The sequence below is a fragment of the Somniosus microcephalus genome, chromosome 3 (genome assembly GCF_052327205.1).
Source record: "Somniosus microcephalus isolate GS21.2 chromosome 3, FLI_Smic_1.0, whole genome shotgun sequence".
Taxonomy (NCBI): domain Eukaryota; kingdom Metazoa; phylum Chordata; class Chondrichthyes; order Squaliformes; family Somniosidae; genus Somniosus; species Somniosus microcephalus.
In genome coordinates, this window is record NC_140989.1 from 299,599,627 (window position 1) to 299,616,142 (window position 16,516).

Consider the following 16,516-nt stretch of genomic DNA (forward strand, 5'->3'; position numbering starts at 1 on the left):
CAATATTTGTCTCGCCAAAACGTAAATACGCTTATGACCGTTCCGGAATCGTAAGCTTTCTTTTGATGTAACACACGTGTAGGTATGCTCTATAACTTTAGAGTGTATAGCCGGACAGACACACCGAAAGACAGACAGATCGATCCTTTTATTTATATATATACTAGCTGAAGTGCCCGGCGGTGCCGAGGGTCTTTTGAGGGCATGTTGTTGTTGGAAGAGAGAGAGAGCGACTGGGGGGAAGAGAGAGAGCGACTGGGGGGAAGAGAGAGAGCGACTGGGGGGAAGAGAGAGAGCGACTGGGGGGAAGAGAGAGAGCGACTGGGGGGAAGAGAGAGAGCGACTGGGGAAGAGAGAGAGCGACTGGGGGGAAGAGAGAGAGCGACTGGGGGGAAGAGGGGGGGGAAGGAAAGAGGGGGGAAGAAGAGGGGGGAAGGGGAGGGGGGAAGGGGAGGAGGGGGGAAGAGGGGGGTAAGGGGAGGGGGAAGGGGGTGAAGGGGAGTGTGGGGGGGAGGGGAAGGGTGTGGGGGAGGGGAAGGGGGGTGGGGAGGGGGTGGAAGGGGGTGGGGTGAAGGGGGTGTGGGGTGGAAGGGGGGGTGGGGGGTGGAAGGGGGGGGTGGGGGGGAAGTGGGTGTGGGGGGGAGGGGGGCGGGGGCTGGGGGGAAGTGGGTGTGGGGGGGGGAAGTGGGTGTGGGGGGGAGGGGGGTGGGGGGGTTTGGGGGGGGGAAGGGGGGGTTGGGGGGTAGAAAGGGAGGGGGGAGATAAACTTAAAGTACAGGAAACTTTGTGCTATCCGGCACCCATGGGGACCGAGCTGATGCCTTGCCTAAAGTACTCTCTAGAGTTAATGTTGAGAGATACGGAGATTCTTATCTCTGTATTTAACAACAGACACTGTTGCTTAGCAACAGCTTCTAAACACTCAGGTGTGGCCCTGAAGCTCTGTAGCTAAAGCTGTTGCTATAGCTACAGACCTTGCACAGCTACACAGTCGGTTTGTCTGTCACAGACACAGATTTGGAGCACAGAAGCCCCACCCACTCTATGTTCCTGTACTAAGATGGCCACGCATGCACTCTGTTACACACTGAATCAAAATGGCGTCGCACTGAAACTTTTTGCCCTCCTTGACAAAGATGGCTGCCGTTAACCTGGGGCTGTCTGCAGAAGAAATTTCCTCAGCTGCAAACACAGGATCTTCAGATTATTATTTGGGGCTTGCGACCTACCCCAGTTGCTTATGAAGCCTCCCCACCTACTGACCCCGGGAATGGAGCTGAGGCAGCACACCCTCTGCCCTCTGCCAGTGTTTGTCTCTGTCTAGGCCGGGAGCCTGGGTCTAGAGTTGCACTGCTGGCAGTTGGAGAAGCCTAGGCCCCGGGCCTGGAAAAACGGTGAAAGGTAGGAGAATTATAGAGGTTAGAGAAAAGATTTACAAATTAATTAACTTTTTTAAAAACAATTTGTGTTTTAAAAGCAACTTTTTTTTTGCTGGAAATGTATATTTGAAAAGAAAGACGCAGAAAGCAGGAAAAAGAATGGAAGCAAGATGGCGGCTACTCACCTCGGTTCAGAACGATAAGGCCCGCCCACACACACACCGATTGGTCGACCGTCAGGTCACCAAAGCGTAGGATTGGTCAATCGTCCCCGTCACTCGACCGTAGGAGGGCCCGGCCGCACGTGCCAGCAACCCGGCGTACGATTGGTCGACCTCGAGGTCACTCTGTCGCTAATGAGCGGATAATGAGATGCTAATGAGCGGAATGTTGAACGTTTTTCGAATACCGCGGGCGCGATTTTCGTCCGGCCGAAACGTAAATACGCTTACCAGCGTTTCGGAAAGGTAAGCTTTCTTTCGACATAACGCACGCGTAGGTACGCTCTGTAACTTTCGAGCGCATAGTCGGACAGACGCACACCCGAGGACAGACAGAAGGACAGACAGAAGTATCTGTTTATATATATATCGATACTAGCTGGGGGAGCCCGGCTTTGCCAGGGCTGTTTTGGGCCGGGCGGTTTAAATCGAGTGCCAGGCTTTGGGGCCTCTCTGTGTCCCTCTGTGAATCTGCTGCCGGGAAACATTTTAAATCGAGTCCCAGGCTTTTGGGCCCTGTCTGTGTCCCTCTCTCAATCTGCTGCCGGGCAACATTTCTACCTTTTAATACCTTCAAAGATGAAAGTGAAAGTACTTATAAAACGTTTTTGGTAAATGTTATGTTATTTTTAAAAGAGATACTAACTTTTTCAAAGCTGGATGAGCAGAGTAGTTTGAGCTGGAAGCAGTGAAACAATGGCTGCTACATCCCTGAGATGAAAATGATTAGTCCCGCCCACACACACACACCGATTGGCCAACCATCAGGGGACTGTACTGTAGGATTGGTCAATCGTGACGGCACAGGATTGGTCGAACCTTGACGTCAGTCAATCAATGCTAAGTAGCAGATAATGAGTTTAATTTTGAAGGTTTTTTGCATAAGGCGCGAACAATTTTCGTCCGACCGAAAAGTAAATACGCTTACGACCGTCCCGGAACCGTAAGCTTTCTTTGGAGGTAACGCACGCGTAGGTACGCTCTATAACTTTCGAGCGCATAGCCGGGCAGATGCGCACGTGAGGACAGACAGACAGATAGATAGACAGACAGACAGAACGATCCTTTTATATATATAGATAAATTTAAAAATGTGATTTAAAAAAAAAATTATTTGAAGTTTTTGTGATGTTTTGGGGCTTATAGTATTTATAAGTTTGACAGCCCTTCCTGTCAAACTTATGAATGAAGCATTCCCTGCTACCATTGGCTCTCCATGGCCCACGTGATCCCAGGGGACACATCGAACTAACTGCACCCCTGGGATACGCAAGCACTGCCAGTTGGAGGAGGCCCAGAATCGGAATTCCACCGGGCCCACAGCTCAACGACCGGCGCGCAAGGTAATCTTATTAGAATATTTTTACTCCATTTCCCACCCAGCAGCCAGTCAGATTGAGAGGCTGGCCGGCTGCCAGACGGGAAAGCCAGCGGCATGTGACAGCAGCCGGGGATTGCTGGAGACAGGCCCCAGCAATTGAGAAGATCATGGGTTGGTGGGGGCGGTGAGGGGTCTCAGAGCGTGGCAGTGAGGAAGAGGGGGAGAGATCACAGGGGTGATTGAAATTGCAAGGGGGAAGGAGAACAGGGGGGTGTCAAATCGCACGGGGGGCGGGGGGGAAGATTGCGCGGGGGGGAGAGAAGATCACACTGTGGGGGGGAGAGAGAGATCGTGTGGGGGGGATTAGATCATGTGCTGGGGGGAAAGCACACCCACCCATTGTGGGGGGGGGGAGGGGGTTAAAATTCCCCCCAATGCATCTGTGACCTGCATGATATACTGCAAAGGGGGAGATTTAGCAACAATGTGGAAAATTGTCCGGGTATGTCCTGTTCACAAAAAGCAGGACAAATCCAATCCAGCGAATTACCACCCCATCAGTCTAATCTCAATCATCAGCAAAGTGATGGAAGGTGTCGTCAACAGTGGTATCAAGCGGCACTTACTCACCAATAACCTGCTCACCAATGCTCAGTTTGGGTTCCATCAGGACCACTCGGGTCCAGACCACATTACAGTCTTAGTGCAAACATGGACAAAAGAGATGAATTCCAGAGGTGAGGTGAGAGTGACTGCCCTTGACATCAAGGCAGCATTTAACTGAGTGTGGCACCAAGGAGTCAATGGGAATCAGCGGTAAACTCTCTACTGGCTGGAGTCATACCCAGCACAAAGGAAGATGGTTGTAGTTATTGGAGGTCAATCATCTCAGCCCTAGGATATTGCTGCAGGAGTTCCTCAGGGCAGTGTCCTAGGCCCAACCATCTTCAGCTGCTTCATCAATGAACAAGTAAGGAGTGTGATAGAATACTCGCCACTTGAGTGCAGCTCCAACAACACTCAAGAAGCTCGACACCATCCAGGACAAAGCAGCCTGCTTGATTGGCACCCCATCCACCAGCTTAAATATTCACTCCCTCCAGCACCGTGGCTGCAATGTGTACCATCTACAAGATGCACTGCAACAACTCGCCAAGACTTCTTCGACAGCACCTCCTAAACCTGCGACCTCTTCCACCTAGAAGGACAACGGCAGCAGGTGCATAGGAACACCATCACCTCCAAATTCTCCTCCAAGTCACACACCATCCTGACTTGGAAGTGTAGCGCCATTCCTTCATCGTCGCTGGGTCAAAATCCTGGAACTCCCTAACAGCACTGTGGGAGTGCCTTCACCACACAGACTGCAGCGGTTCAAGAAGGTGTCTCACCACCACCTTCTCAAGGGATATTAGGGATAGGCAATAAATGCTGGCCTTGCCAGCGACACCCGCATCCCAAGAACGATTTAAAAAAATATATCGTCCGATGTTGCTTTGAAAGACCCAGTGCTGTAAAAGTTCAAAGCATCTGGCACCCTAACAGCCATTGACAGAGCTGGACCTGTCCTAGATTTGTTTCCTAGGTCTGGCTGCAGGAATGTGCACAGTTCTGTGATGAGTTGCGTCAGAAATTATTGCCTTTACATACATGTGTGTTTGGCCATGTCCAGGTATGGCTGTTTGGCCCTATATACACGAGTGGTGTGTTAGGATCCTTACTCAGTGTCTAAGGTGTAACCCTGTCTGGCACACTCCTATGATCCTTCATCTTCTCTTCCAAAATCTGCAAATACAGAGAGATACCCAGAGGGATCCCCATATCAGAGACACAACGTGAAATATACTTGGATGGGAAACATGCAGAGCCAGCAGATGAAATACGGCTTTAAGAAACTGACTGCGGTTTCCCTTGTGACAAATCAGCTAAATAACAAAGCATGAAAACAGCTATGTAAATCGACAGGCAAGAAGTAAGATAGATCAGATTAGAAAAGCTAAACAGTAGGAACTGAAAGCAAGTGCTAATAAACGAGAATGGCCCTTTTCTGTGCTGTATCATTCTAGGAATGGGCGGTGTCAATAGAAACGTTGGAGAATTAGCGCCAGGCTCTAATGCTTTAGACTGCATGCAAAATTTGTACTCACTGCTCAAAAAAATGATTGGAGTCCTAATTCAAGTCTTAAAGCCCAAGCTCATTGGCGTTACACCCAAAGTGCAGTCTAATTGCAAGTCATGATGGCCACAGGAAGTACTTAAAGGGAGGTTCATTGATGCTGCAGCACCTCATTCTCAGCATTGCTGGCTGTGTAGCTGCCTCAGCAAGAAGCAAGCAGAAGCAGAAGCAGGACAAGGAGAAGGAGCTGGAGGACTGAATCAGGTGTACTCATGGCAGGTCCACACCCCAGGGAGAGAGCCTGCAGATTCTGCGATGAAGCATTGGAGACTTTGGTTTTCGCTGTGCAGACTAAAAGGATCCGCTGGTGAAGAAATTGACGACGACAGTGACCTTGACTGCCACTGGGAGAGCCGTGGTTGCCCTGGTCTGAGTCTGGAGGTCTGGTTGCAGGAGGTGGCTGAGTTTCGTGATCACCTCCTTGGTGAAGCGGAGCTTTCTAATAGACTGCTCCTCGCTTAATTGGAGGTAGGAGAAGTGCTCTCAAAATACCCTCAGAGGTTAAGGCCTCCTGTTGCGAGCTCTGATGCCCTCCTCCTCCCTCTGGGCACATGCTCCAGTCTTTCTCGCTGCCTCCGCCGTAGATCCTGAAGGGCGAGGTCGACTGCCAGTACAGCCCCCATTAATATTACCAACTGTAGCAGTTTGATTCTTTGAAGAATAAATGTAGCTACTTTTTAGTTGCCACAACACTCCTGGTACAAAAGAACCTTGAAATTACTGAATGAAACTGTTGGAGTATGTGAAACTGACAAGAAACCAGTGAAACTGCACTAACCTGACAGCTTCAAGTCATTACTGATGATCCCTTTAAATAACGTCCCTGGAGCTGGCTTCCTGGTGCTTCATGCCAGCTCTCCCTGTCGGTGTTTACTCCAGGTGCTAAGGTAGGTGACGACAATCAATTTAGCAGATCGGGCAGTCAGTGAGCGTTGCACACTCACTGACGTCACAATCCACCTGGTGTTAACGTTCCCAGCGATAACTCTTACCATAGGGGGCAGGGTTTGGCATGCGGTGCTGGATTCGCCTTGGCGATACTGCTCTAGCACCCCCTAGCATCTCCCGAATTTTTCCCCCTATGATCTATAATTCTATGAACATCTGAAGGTCGATTTTCCTGGATCCCCTCTGCATCTGTTCAGGCCCAGGAGTGATTTCCTTATGATCCCCTGACACAGGTCCACCCCCGGCTGCACTTTGTGCTTCAAAACAGGGAAGGAAGCAGGAGCGCAGCTGCAGGCATCAGAAGTCTTATTAACATGGGATACTCGGGCCTGTGCCAACTGCAGGTGCAGCTCCAGCTCCAACCCTCAAAAATTCTGGGCAACATAAAAGAGGTAGAAACCTGATGAAAAGGGCCTTTGCCCTTTTTTCCTGACCTTGGTACTTGGGGAACCGGCTGCTCCCTGAGGCAAAGGTCAGGAAAATCTACCATCTGGAGCACTTTTCAGATGCTCCATCCTTATTATGGAGCCTATGTCTAATTAAATATGTTTTAGGTCCTTAATGGGCCTTGCACACAACACATACCCAGGCTTTGAACTCTACAAGTGCGTCCGGGGTATTTTATGAAATTGGGCGCACTGTAGGCCTCACTGCCCATAATGCAGGGCATTCCACCAAGTGTGCTACTGTCATGGGTGTTTACGTTCATATTATTGGATTAATTGTTGCTCCAACATATTTGAATATTTTTAGCGTTAGGTTGGTTCAGTGGTAGCACTCACCTCTGAATCAAAAAATCTGAGTTCAAACTCCACTCTAGATTTGAGCACATAATTTAGGTTGACACTTTAGTACCGAATTGTTGGAGGTGCCAACATCACACCCCATAAAGCACTTTGTGACATCTTGAGGACATGACATAAATACAATTTCTTTTTTATTCCTAGGTGCTTGTAATATGGGGAGGGAAGTTGGGGAGAGGGAGTCAGAAGAAGTGTCAAGACACTGTTCAGTTCAGTCGCACTACCAGACCAGGAATGTCAGTTATACATCAGTCGGATTCCCCAGAAGGCAGCTGACACACATATCAGTCACATGTAAGGCTGAAAACTGACTCCAGCCTTTAGCACTTGTCCAGACAGTTAGAAAATTCTGATGATGAGTATTTTTTGGGGAGAGGGAGAGTGAGGCAGACAGAATAAAGATTGTATTGGACAATGATTAATGTCTGGCTCAACAAAAATAAATGTGGTATCAAATAAAGTAGTTGTGAAAACAGCATAAATTGCAAATGATCTTAAATATGAAAAAAAACATGCCTGTGGTGGAAAAAATTAATTTCTAAAATATGGTTTCTTAATCCTGCTATTTAAGGGTGAGGGTAACAGTGGTGGGGGAGAATTTATTCTATGGGTTTGCTTGATACTTTTTTTAACTTCACATTGGTTTTAGTTGGTCCCTGGCCAGCAACCAAGTAAGAACACATGAACAAGAAAGACAAGAAAAGATCAACTAGAAAATCCACCATGTCCCACTCAGACATGGTGCAACCTATGTGCGCTATCAACCCAGACCTGCAATCTCTTGTGCGAGTAAAATTAATAGAGCATGGTGAGCATTGTGACTTTCTATTTCTATTTCTCTGCAATACATCTGGCTGTAGCATCCTCCCCCCCGCCCCCGCTTTCTAAATACTTCACTCACCCGCACCACATGCTTCTCTACCAATCACAAGAGGACACTGTATTACCTCTCCTCATTCCAATCACACATTTACACCTGCTGCTGCAACAGGCCCCAATTACATTCTGCTTTTACCTGGCAGCAACTGCTAAGAATGTCACACCTCTGCTGACTGCTTTCCCGTTTTACACTGGAGTCACTTCTTTGCAGTTGACCACCTCCCAATCCTGCTTGCTTCTCCATCTCAGCATGCACATTATATGAAGCTGCCCCACACATCGGCACCACCCTTTACAACAACCACTCACTAACACTCTTTCCCTCCCCCTCTTTCTGCAGGAGAAGTTAGCTCACAATTACCAGAAGAGGACTAGAAACAGGAAAGGGTCATCCTCCACCCAGATGCAGGAGGAATCCATGGACATCATCGGGGCATGCAGAGCCTGGATGGCTTGCGACGCTCAGCAGGGTGTCTGTCTTATTACATGGACCATTTATTTATTTTTCTTCAAACTGCCACACATTCAGGCAGCAGGACAACATGGTGCTGCACAGTGTTGTTAATCATCTGCGACTACCTATCCTTTCTGTGCCTTGTGCTTCCCTCCTTTACTAGGTCCACCTGAAGACCTGGAGCACCTGTAGAAGAGGCCAATCCTCCTGAAGAAGCAACGACACTCGCGCCATCTCAAGTACTAGCATCCCGGGTGGGTAAAATAACAAGTTAGAGGGGTCTGCACCTGCTGAATCACACACCACTCATTAGCAGAATCTAGTGGAAAGGACAACCCAGGAGACAGCTCAACAGAAGGAACGCTTGGCTCCTGTTCTGAGGAGGACACAGACAGTCATTGGGTATATTCAAAACAAAAGTCGATAGATTTCTGAGTAGTAAGGGCATCAAGGGATATGGCGATAAGGCCGGTGAACGGAATTGTGGCAGAAGATCAGCCATGATCTCATTGAATGGCGGAGCAGGCTCGAAGGGCCGAATGGCCTACGCCTGCTCCTATTTCTTATGTTCTTATGCCAACCTCAGCGACCCAGCCTTCAAAAGAAAACTGCTTTCTGTACTTGTAGTTGTATAAGATATTGGAAAACCTGCAAAGGGGCTGCCACAACTGAAAGTATGGAGGAGCCAGCTTCCAGCGTGTGTGGCATTCTTCAGGAAAACATCAGCACTCTGCAGTCTACCATGAAGCACGTGGTAACCTCTATGGGTGCTGCAGCTGGGCCCTTGCACCAGGAGTCTGTGTCACCAGCTCTTCCAGCTTAGATCGAAGCTCAAACTAGAGTCATTCAGGTTCCACTGTCTCCATCGCCTTTGAAAGGCTGGAGAAACGCATGGATAGGGGCTTCAATCACATTGCTGATCTTCTACAGTCTGCTCTCCCACAGATTAGTGGGAGTGATGAGCTGCAGCACCATGGGAGTGGCAGTGGCCCAACAGAAGTGGCACATGTTAGGAACATAGGAACAGGAGTAGGCCATTCAGCCCCTTGAGCCTGTTCCACCATTTAATTAAACCATGGCTGATCTGTATCTTAACTTTACGGGTACGGTAGCATACTGGTTATGTTACTGGACTAGTAATCCAGAGGCCTGGACTAATAATCTGGAGACATGAGTTTAAATCCCAGCTCAGCAGCTGGGGAATTTAAATTCAGTTAATTAAAAAAATCTGGAATAAAAAGCTAGTATCAGTAATGATGACCATGAAACTAACAGATTGTTGTAAAAACCCAACTGGTTCACTAATGTCCTTTAGGGAAGGAAACCTGCCGTCCTTACCCAATCTGGCCTATATGTGGCTCCAGATCCACAGCAATGTGGTTGACTCTTAACTGCCCTCTGAAATGGCCACCAGCAAGCCACTCTGTCGTAACAAAAAAACCTGCTACGATGGACTGCAGCGGTTCAAGAAGGCGGCTCACCACCACCTTCTAAAGGGCAATTAGGGATGGGCAATAAATGCTGGTCTTGCCAGCGACGCCCACATCCCGTGAATGCATAAATTAAAAACTCCATCTACTCCCATTTTAGTTCCACTCTTTCTGTGCTCTTCTGCTTATTTCATTGTCTTCCTCTTAGTCAACTTTTGCTAATTATTGCTACTGACCTTATCCCACCTCCATGTTTCCTCAGTGTTGCCCCTCCTCTGATCAACGCAGATTTTGTTGTTTCCATGAACATCTGTGTTCTCCTTCCTTATTGTCTACTCTGCTATATGAATGCAGTTTTTTGTTGTCACCACCAGTGTTACTGTAGTGCTATATGTAATTGTTTACATTGGAAACTGTCATTATAATTATTTACATAGTTAGTTTTAATTGTAAATGTTGACATACATAGCACGACAAATAAATCATGAAGACAGGAGGTACGTGCATATGCAAGCTTTTTAGTAAGATATAGATATGCTCAGCTAACGATAAATTAAGGATAAATTAAACAGATCTCCTCTGTTTATAGCAAATGCTAAAAAAAGTGAATATTTGAACATACACATTTTTGAGATGATGCCAGTTAGAAAAGTTTAATTTCACAGAAGTACTTATTTTGTTCTCCAAATACAAAAATACCACACACTTAATGCCAGTTACCAATATAGTGGCTTTTACTGTGAGTTGTTAGGAATCTGTGGGTTGCTTGACATAATTTCATACTACCATTCAAAAATTGCTGTGTGTGGATTGTCAAAGCTGTTGGCATAAATGCCAGCTCAGCACAATTTTTTTTTACAATATATAAAGCCAAGGTGGATTCTCATTTATATTACCCTCTTTTACTCTAAGAAACTGGCATGGACACTGTGGTAATAGCTTAAGCTGTTGTAAGACATTACCAACATCACATTGGTTCGCCATGCTCTCCATGGGACAAAACAGTGCCTTTAAAATCCATTTGATACTGTCCATTTACAACGGTCAAAATATAGATCAAACGCTAACCTGATCCTCAAACAATTACCTTGAAACAAAAGCAGCGCCTTAAATATAAATGCAATCTTGATTAAAAGCATATGCTATGGAGACCACACTGGACTAAAACACAGTCTTCAGATGACTGACCACCCGGGAAATAAAGTTTCCTGCTCTTTAGTTCATCTTTATTGTTTCTCAACATTTCCTTCTCTTCAAAACTTTATAACTAATTTTTCAACTTCGTATCTATTTTTTAGGTTAAATTTTCATACCTTTTTCTGTATTTTTATTTTTTGCCCTCTTAATAATAAATGCCGTGAGCTGAAAACGGTAACGTTGAAAGCACTGAAGTACACACCATCCTCCAACACAAACTGTACAGCTTAATGAAATCAGCAGTATTCAGGAAAACTTTTCTGAACATTTTCGAAGGTAGCCACTAGTTCCTATTAAGGTACTTATCATTCTTCCTCAAATATACCAGTGTAAATGATTTGCAATTATTTTCAGGAATTTCTGTGTGCAAGTATAAGAAATGTATCTTTAAAAAATGAAACTGTATCCACATCAAAGAGAAGTCTGCTGATGCAGAGGAAAACTGAAACTCCAGATTTGCTCTTTTCTAATCTGTTTAAACAGGATCAATCAGGGGAGTTTCAGGCTCCTGACCTTTGCTCTGTGTGATTCCAGGTTTGCTTTGTGGGGATTTCCACATCTTGAAATCAGGACCTTTGTCCAATGTTTTGTTTGCATAACTGGAGGGTTATCAGCATTAGCAACAGCTTCTGGTTGTAACTTAATCCCAAGTCGCTATTAATAAACATTCTTATTTTAAAAGAAGACTTTTCTTTTTGACTCCAGACTCTCCTCTGGATTACAAAGGAACAGTGGACCTTAGCTAAGGTTCAAACATTAAAACGTTAAAAAAAAGTAGAAAGCGTGTCAATTAGTTGCAAGAAACACAGGCCATCTAAAGGCATTTTTCTGATATGCAGTAAACAGTCTCATCTGATAGGGTCGATTCCACTCCCTTCACATGGCATTAAAGGGGCAGTAACAGCCTCAAAATGGGACAGCTGGCTTTGCTGCCCTGTTAACACCAGAGATGCGCCCCGTGCCATTTTAAAAGGGTCTTACTTCTAGTTATCCAAAGCGCACACCTGTTTCAGGTCCCTTTTAACATTGAAATCGGGGTCCTATGACGTAATAAAATCCCAACTGGCATTTTAGGTAGGAACTGGTGGGAGCCTGCACAGTGTAGGCTTCCAGCAGTTCCACGGGCAATGGAAGGGAAGAGGCCCAGCAAAGTTAAGTCTCAAATTACTTTTGTGTGCCTCGAAGGAGCAGAAGTGCTCCTCCGGAACCCACAAAAATATTCTGGGCCACTTCTGCTCCGTGGACCACCACCCACACACCCCACCCCACCACCACGACATACATTCCTGGCAGCAGCTCCAGCCAGTTTTCCTTTGCCGAATCTGGCATGCTGCATCAGGATCCCTGTTTGGCACCCTGCAGCTTGGCATAAAAATAAAACAAAAAAGGTGACTCAACCGTGGCTAACAAGCGAAATTAGGGATAGCATAAGATCCAAGGAGAGGGCATATAAATTGGCCAGAAAAAGCAGTAAACCTGAGGATTGGGAGCAGTTTAGGATTCAACAAAAGAGGACAAAGGGATTAATTAAGAGGGGGAAAATAGAATATGAGAGTAAGCTTGCAGGGAACATAAAAACTGACTGTAAAAGCTTTTATAGATATGTGAAGAGAAAAAGATTGGTGAAGTCAAGCGTAGATCCCTTGCAGTCAGAATCAGGGGAATTTATAATGGGGAACAAAGAAATGGCAGACCAATTAAATACATACTTTGGTTCTGTCTTCACAAAGGAGGTCACAAATAACCTCCCAAAGATGTCGGGGAACATAGGGTCTAATGAAAGGGAGGAACTGATAGAAATCAGTATTTGTAGGGAAATGGTGTTAGGGAAATTGATGGGATTGAGAGCAGATAAATCCCCAGGGCCTGATAATCTACAACCTAGGGTACTTAAGGAAGTGGCCTTCGAAATAGTAGATGCATTGCTGGTCATCTTCCAAAATTCGATAGACTCTGGAACAGTACCCATGGATTGGCGGGTAGCTAATGTTACGCCACTGTTCAAAAAGGGTGGTAGAGAGAAAACGGGGAATTACAGACCAGTAAGCCTGACATCGGTAGTGGGGAAAATGCTAGAGTCCATTATAAAGGATGTGATAGCAGAGCACTTGGAAAAAAGTGACCGGATCGGACAAAGTCAACATGGATTTACAAAACGTAAATCGTGCTTGACTAATCTACTGGAATTTTTTGAGGATGTAACTGGTAAAATAGATAAGGGAGAACCAGTGGATGTGGTGTATTTGGATTTTCAAAAGGCTTTCGATAAGGTCCCGCATAAGAGATTAGCGTGTAAAATTAAGGCACATGGGATTGGAGGCAAGGTATTGACTTGGATAGAGAACTGGTTGGCAGACAGAAAGCAAGAGTTGGAATAAATGGCTCTTTTTCTGAGTGGCAGGCAGTGACTAGTGGGGTACTGCAGGGATAGGTCCTTGGACCCCAGCTATTCACAATATATATTAATGATCTGGACGAGGGAACTAGATGTAATATCTCCAAGTTTGCAGATGACACAAAGCTGGGTGGGCGTGTGTGCTGTGAGGAGGACGCCGAGAAACTCCAGGATGATTTGGACAGGTTGGGTGATTGGGCAGAAGCATGGCAGATGCAATATAACGTGGATAAATGCGAGGTTATCCACTTTGGTGGCAAAAACAGGAAGGCAGATTATTATCTGAATGGCAATAGATTGGGAGAAGGGGAAGTGCAACGAGACCTGGGCGTCCTTGTGCACTAGTCACTGAAAGTAAGCATGCAGGTGCAGCAGGCGGTTAAGGTGGCAAATGGTATGTTGGCCTTCGTAGCGAGAGGGTTGGAGTACAGGAACAAGGATGTCTTGCTGCAGTTGTACAGGGCCTTGGTGTGGTAAACCACGTTCACTATCGTATCACTGTTAGTAGTTAGCACTGTTCACCACTGTTCGTTATAACTGTATCACTGACCACTATTGTATCACGGTACGAGGTCGCCTCTTGCCACACTGCTATACCTGGGATGACCACTGCCGACTCCGCCTTGGCTCCACCCACCAGGCCAGGTATAAAGGTGAGCGACTGGCTGGTATTCCTCCTGCTTGGATCGGATCACCCACGAGAGTGGGCTCTGTTATTTAGTCAATAAAAACCTTTAGTCACCTTCGTAACTCTTCGCCTTTTATTGGAGGAATTGATAGGTATATCAATTTTATTGACTAAATTTAATGATGTCCGACAACGAGTCACAACCGGCGGAGGAGCCACCAGCGCAGCTCCCAGGAGCACAGCCACACCAGCCAGCTTGGCTGCGAGCCCTCAGACCGCCGTACCTGGACCTGAACCCACGAGCAGCAAACTCAGCCGCAGACTTTAAACACTGGCTGGTCTGCTTCGAATCATACCTGAGAGAATCCAGCGTCCCTCAGGCATCCAAACTAAGTGTCCTGCAGGCACAACTGAGCCCGAGAGTATACACTCTCATCGAGGACATGACTACCTACGAGACCGCCATCAACCTGCTGAAACAGAAGTACCGGACCCCGGTAAACTACATGTACGCTAGGCACCTCCTAAGATCACGGCCGCAACAGCCAGGAGAATCAGTAGCCGAATTCTCACAGGCGCTATATGCACTCGCCAGGAACTGTGAGTTTAAATCGGTGTCGGCAGCCGAAAATACTGAAGATAATATCCGCGACGCATTCCTGAAAGGCCTACGGTCCGAGTACTCACGGCAAAGACTGCTGGAAGCTAAAGACCTCAGCATGGAAAAAGCTGAAGCCCTCGCTATCTCCCTGGAAGTGGCCCACCAAGATCAGGAAGCATTCACCAGGTACTGCTCGCGACCCTGGGACTCGGGCCCGACCCCTACCACAGCACCCTTCCCAGCGCCGCCCCCGGGACCTACCTCTGCGTCGGCGTCCCGGACCCGACCGGCCCCGCCACCCCCGGCACCGGCCCCGACATCGGGCATCCGCGATCGGGCCGCCGGCTGTTTTTTTTGTGGCCAGGAGAAGCACCCGAGGTCGCGCTGCCCAGCCAAGAACTCCATATGTAAAACCTGCCTGAAGAAAGGCCACTTCTCCAAGGCCTGCAGGAGCGGATCCTCAGAGGCCAGCAGTGCCGCATGCGAACTATGGGGGCGGCCATCTTCGTTTAGGGCAACTGAGGCCAGCATCCCCACACATGAGTCATGGGGGCGGCCATCTTTGTTTAGGGCACCTGAGGCCAGCATCCCCACACATGAGTCATGGGGGCGGCCATCTTTGTTTAGGGCAACTGAGGCCAGCATCCCCACACATGAGTCATGGGGGCGGCCATCTTTGATTAAGGCAACCGACCCCAATAGTGCCTCATGGGGCCCTACCTCGTGGGAGACGCCATTTTACTCACCACGCCCGACCGCCTCGCCCGCAGATGACAACGACTCGCTCAGCTACACACTAGCTTCCGTCACCCTGGACCAAGCCCGCCCGCACCATCTGTCCAAGTCAATGATGGACATCAAAGTGAACGGCCACGCCACGACCTGCCTGTTCGACAGCGGAAGCACGGAGAGCTTCATCCACCCAGACACGGTGAGCCACTACTCCCTCTCTGTCCTACCAACGCGCAGCCGAATCTCGATGGCATCGAGGTCCCACGCCACGGACATCAGCGGCTACTGTGTCGTGACCCTGTCGGTTAAGGGCACGGAGTATAAAAACTTTAAACTCCTCGTCCTCCCCCATCTCTGCGCTGCCGTCCTACTAGGGCTGGACTTCCAATCCCACCTCCAAAGCGTAACCCTAGCATACGGTGGACCCCTCCCCCCACTCACAGTCAACAACCAGCAAACGTTAAACCGCCCACCGCGTAACACCTGCAGCCTCTCCACCCTCAAGGTCCCGCCACCCTCTCTGTTTGCTAACCTTACCCCTGACTGCAAACCCGTCGCTACCAAAAGCAGGCGGTATAGCGCCGGGGACAGAGCCTTCATTAGCTCTGAGGTGCGGCGCCTCCTGAAAGAGGGCATTATCGAGGGGAGCAGCAGCCCCTGGCGTGCCCAGGTCGTAGTCGTAAAGACCGGCGATAAAAACCGCCTGGTCATCGACTACAGCCAGACCATAAACAGATATACCCAGCTGGACGCATACCCCCTCCCCCGCATATCTGACATGGTCAATCAGATTGCACAGTATAAAGTATTCTCGACCATCGACCTGAAGTCGGCCTACCACCAACTCCCTATCCACCCTGAGGACCGCCAGTATACCGCCTTCGAGGCGAATGGGCGCCTATACCACTTCCTTAGGGTCCCCTTCGGTGTCACTAATGGGGTCTCGGTCTTCCAAAGGGAGATGGACCAGATGGTTGACCAGAACGAACTGCAGGCTACATTCCCCTACCTAGATAACGTCACTATCTGCGGCCGCGACCGGCAGGAACATGACGCGAATCTGGAGAAATTCCTCCGTACGGCCCAACGGCTGAACCTCACCTACAATAAGGAGAAATGCGTGTTTAACACCACGCGCCTTGCCATCCTCGGCTGCGTAGTGGAGAACGGAATCATCGGCCCCGACCCAGAAAGAATGCGCCCCCTCATGGAGCTACCCCTCCCCCACTGCCCTAAAGCACTTAGGAGAACCCTGGGGCTTTTCGCCTACTATGCCCAATGGGTACCCAATTACGCGGACAAAGCCAGACCCCTCCTGAAAGCCACTTCCTTCCCCCTCACGGAGGAGGCGT

General features: G+C 48.2%; 1 protein-coding gene and 1 long non-coding RNA gene across 4 annotated transcripts in view; one reads left to right on the forward strand and one right to left on the reverse strand.

Annotated features, from left to right (window-relative positions):
* The window catches only part of LOC147122093 (uncharacterized), a 31,144-nt gene extending 19,658 nt beyond the window's left edge, over positions 1-11,486 (forward strand). Inside the window, exons 3-4 of the long non-coding RNA XR_015077676.1 lie at positions 7,498-7,656; positions 8,068-11,486. This is a non-coding gene — a long non-coding RNA (uncharacterized LOC147122093). The remainder of the gene's footprint in view (positions 1-7,497; positions 7,657-8,067) is intronic.
* fggy (FGGY carbohydrate kinase domain containing) overlaps positions 1-16,516 on the reverse strand; it is a 420,841-nt gene that overhangs the window by 90,639 nt on the left and 313,686 nt on the right. The gene's annotated exons all lie outside the window — the stretch shown is intronic.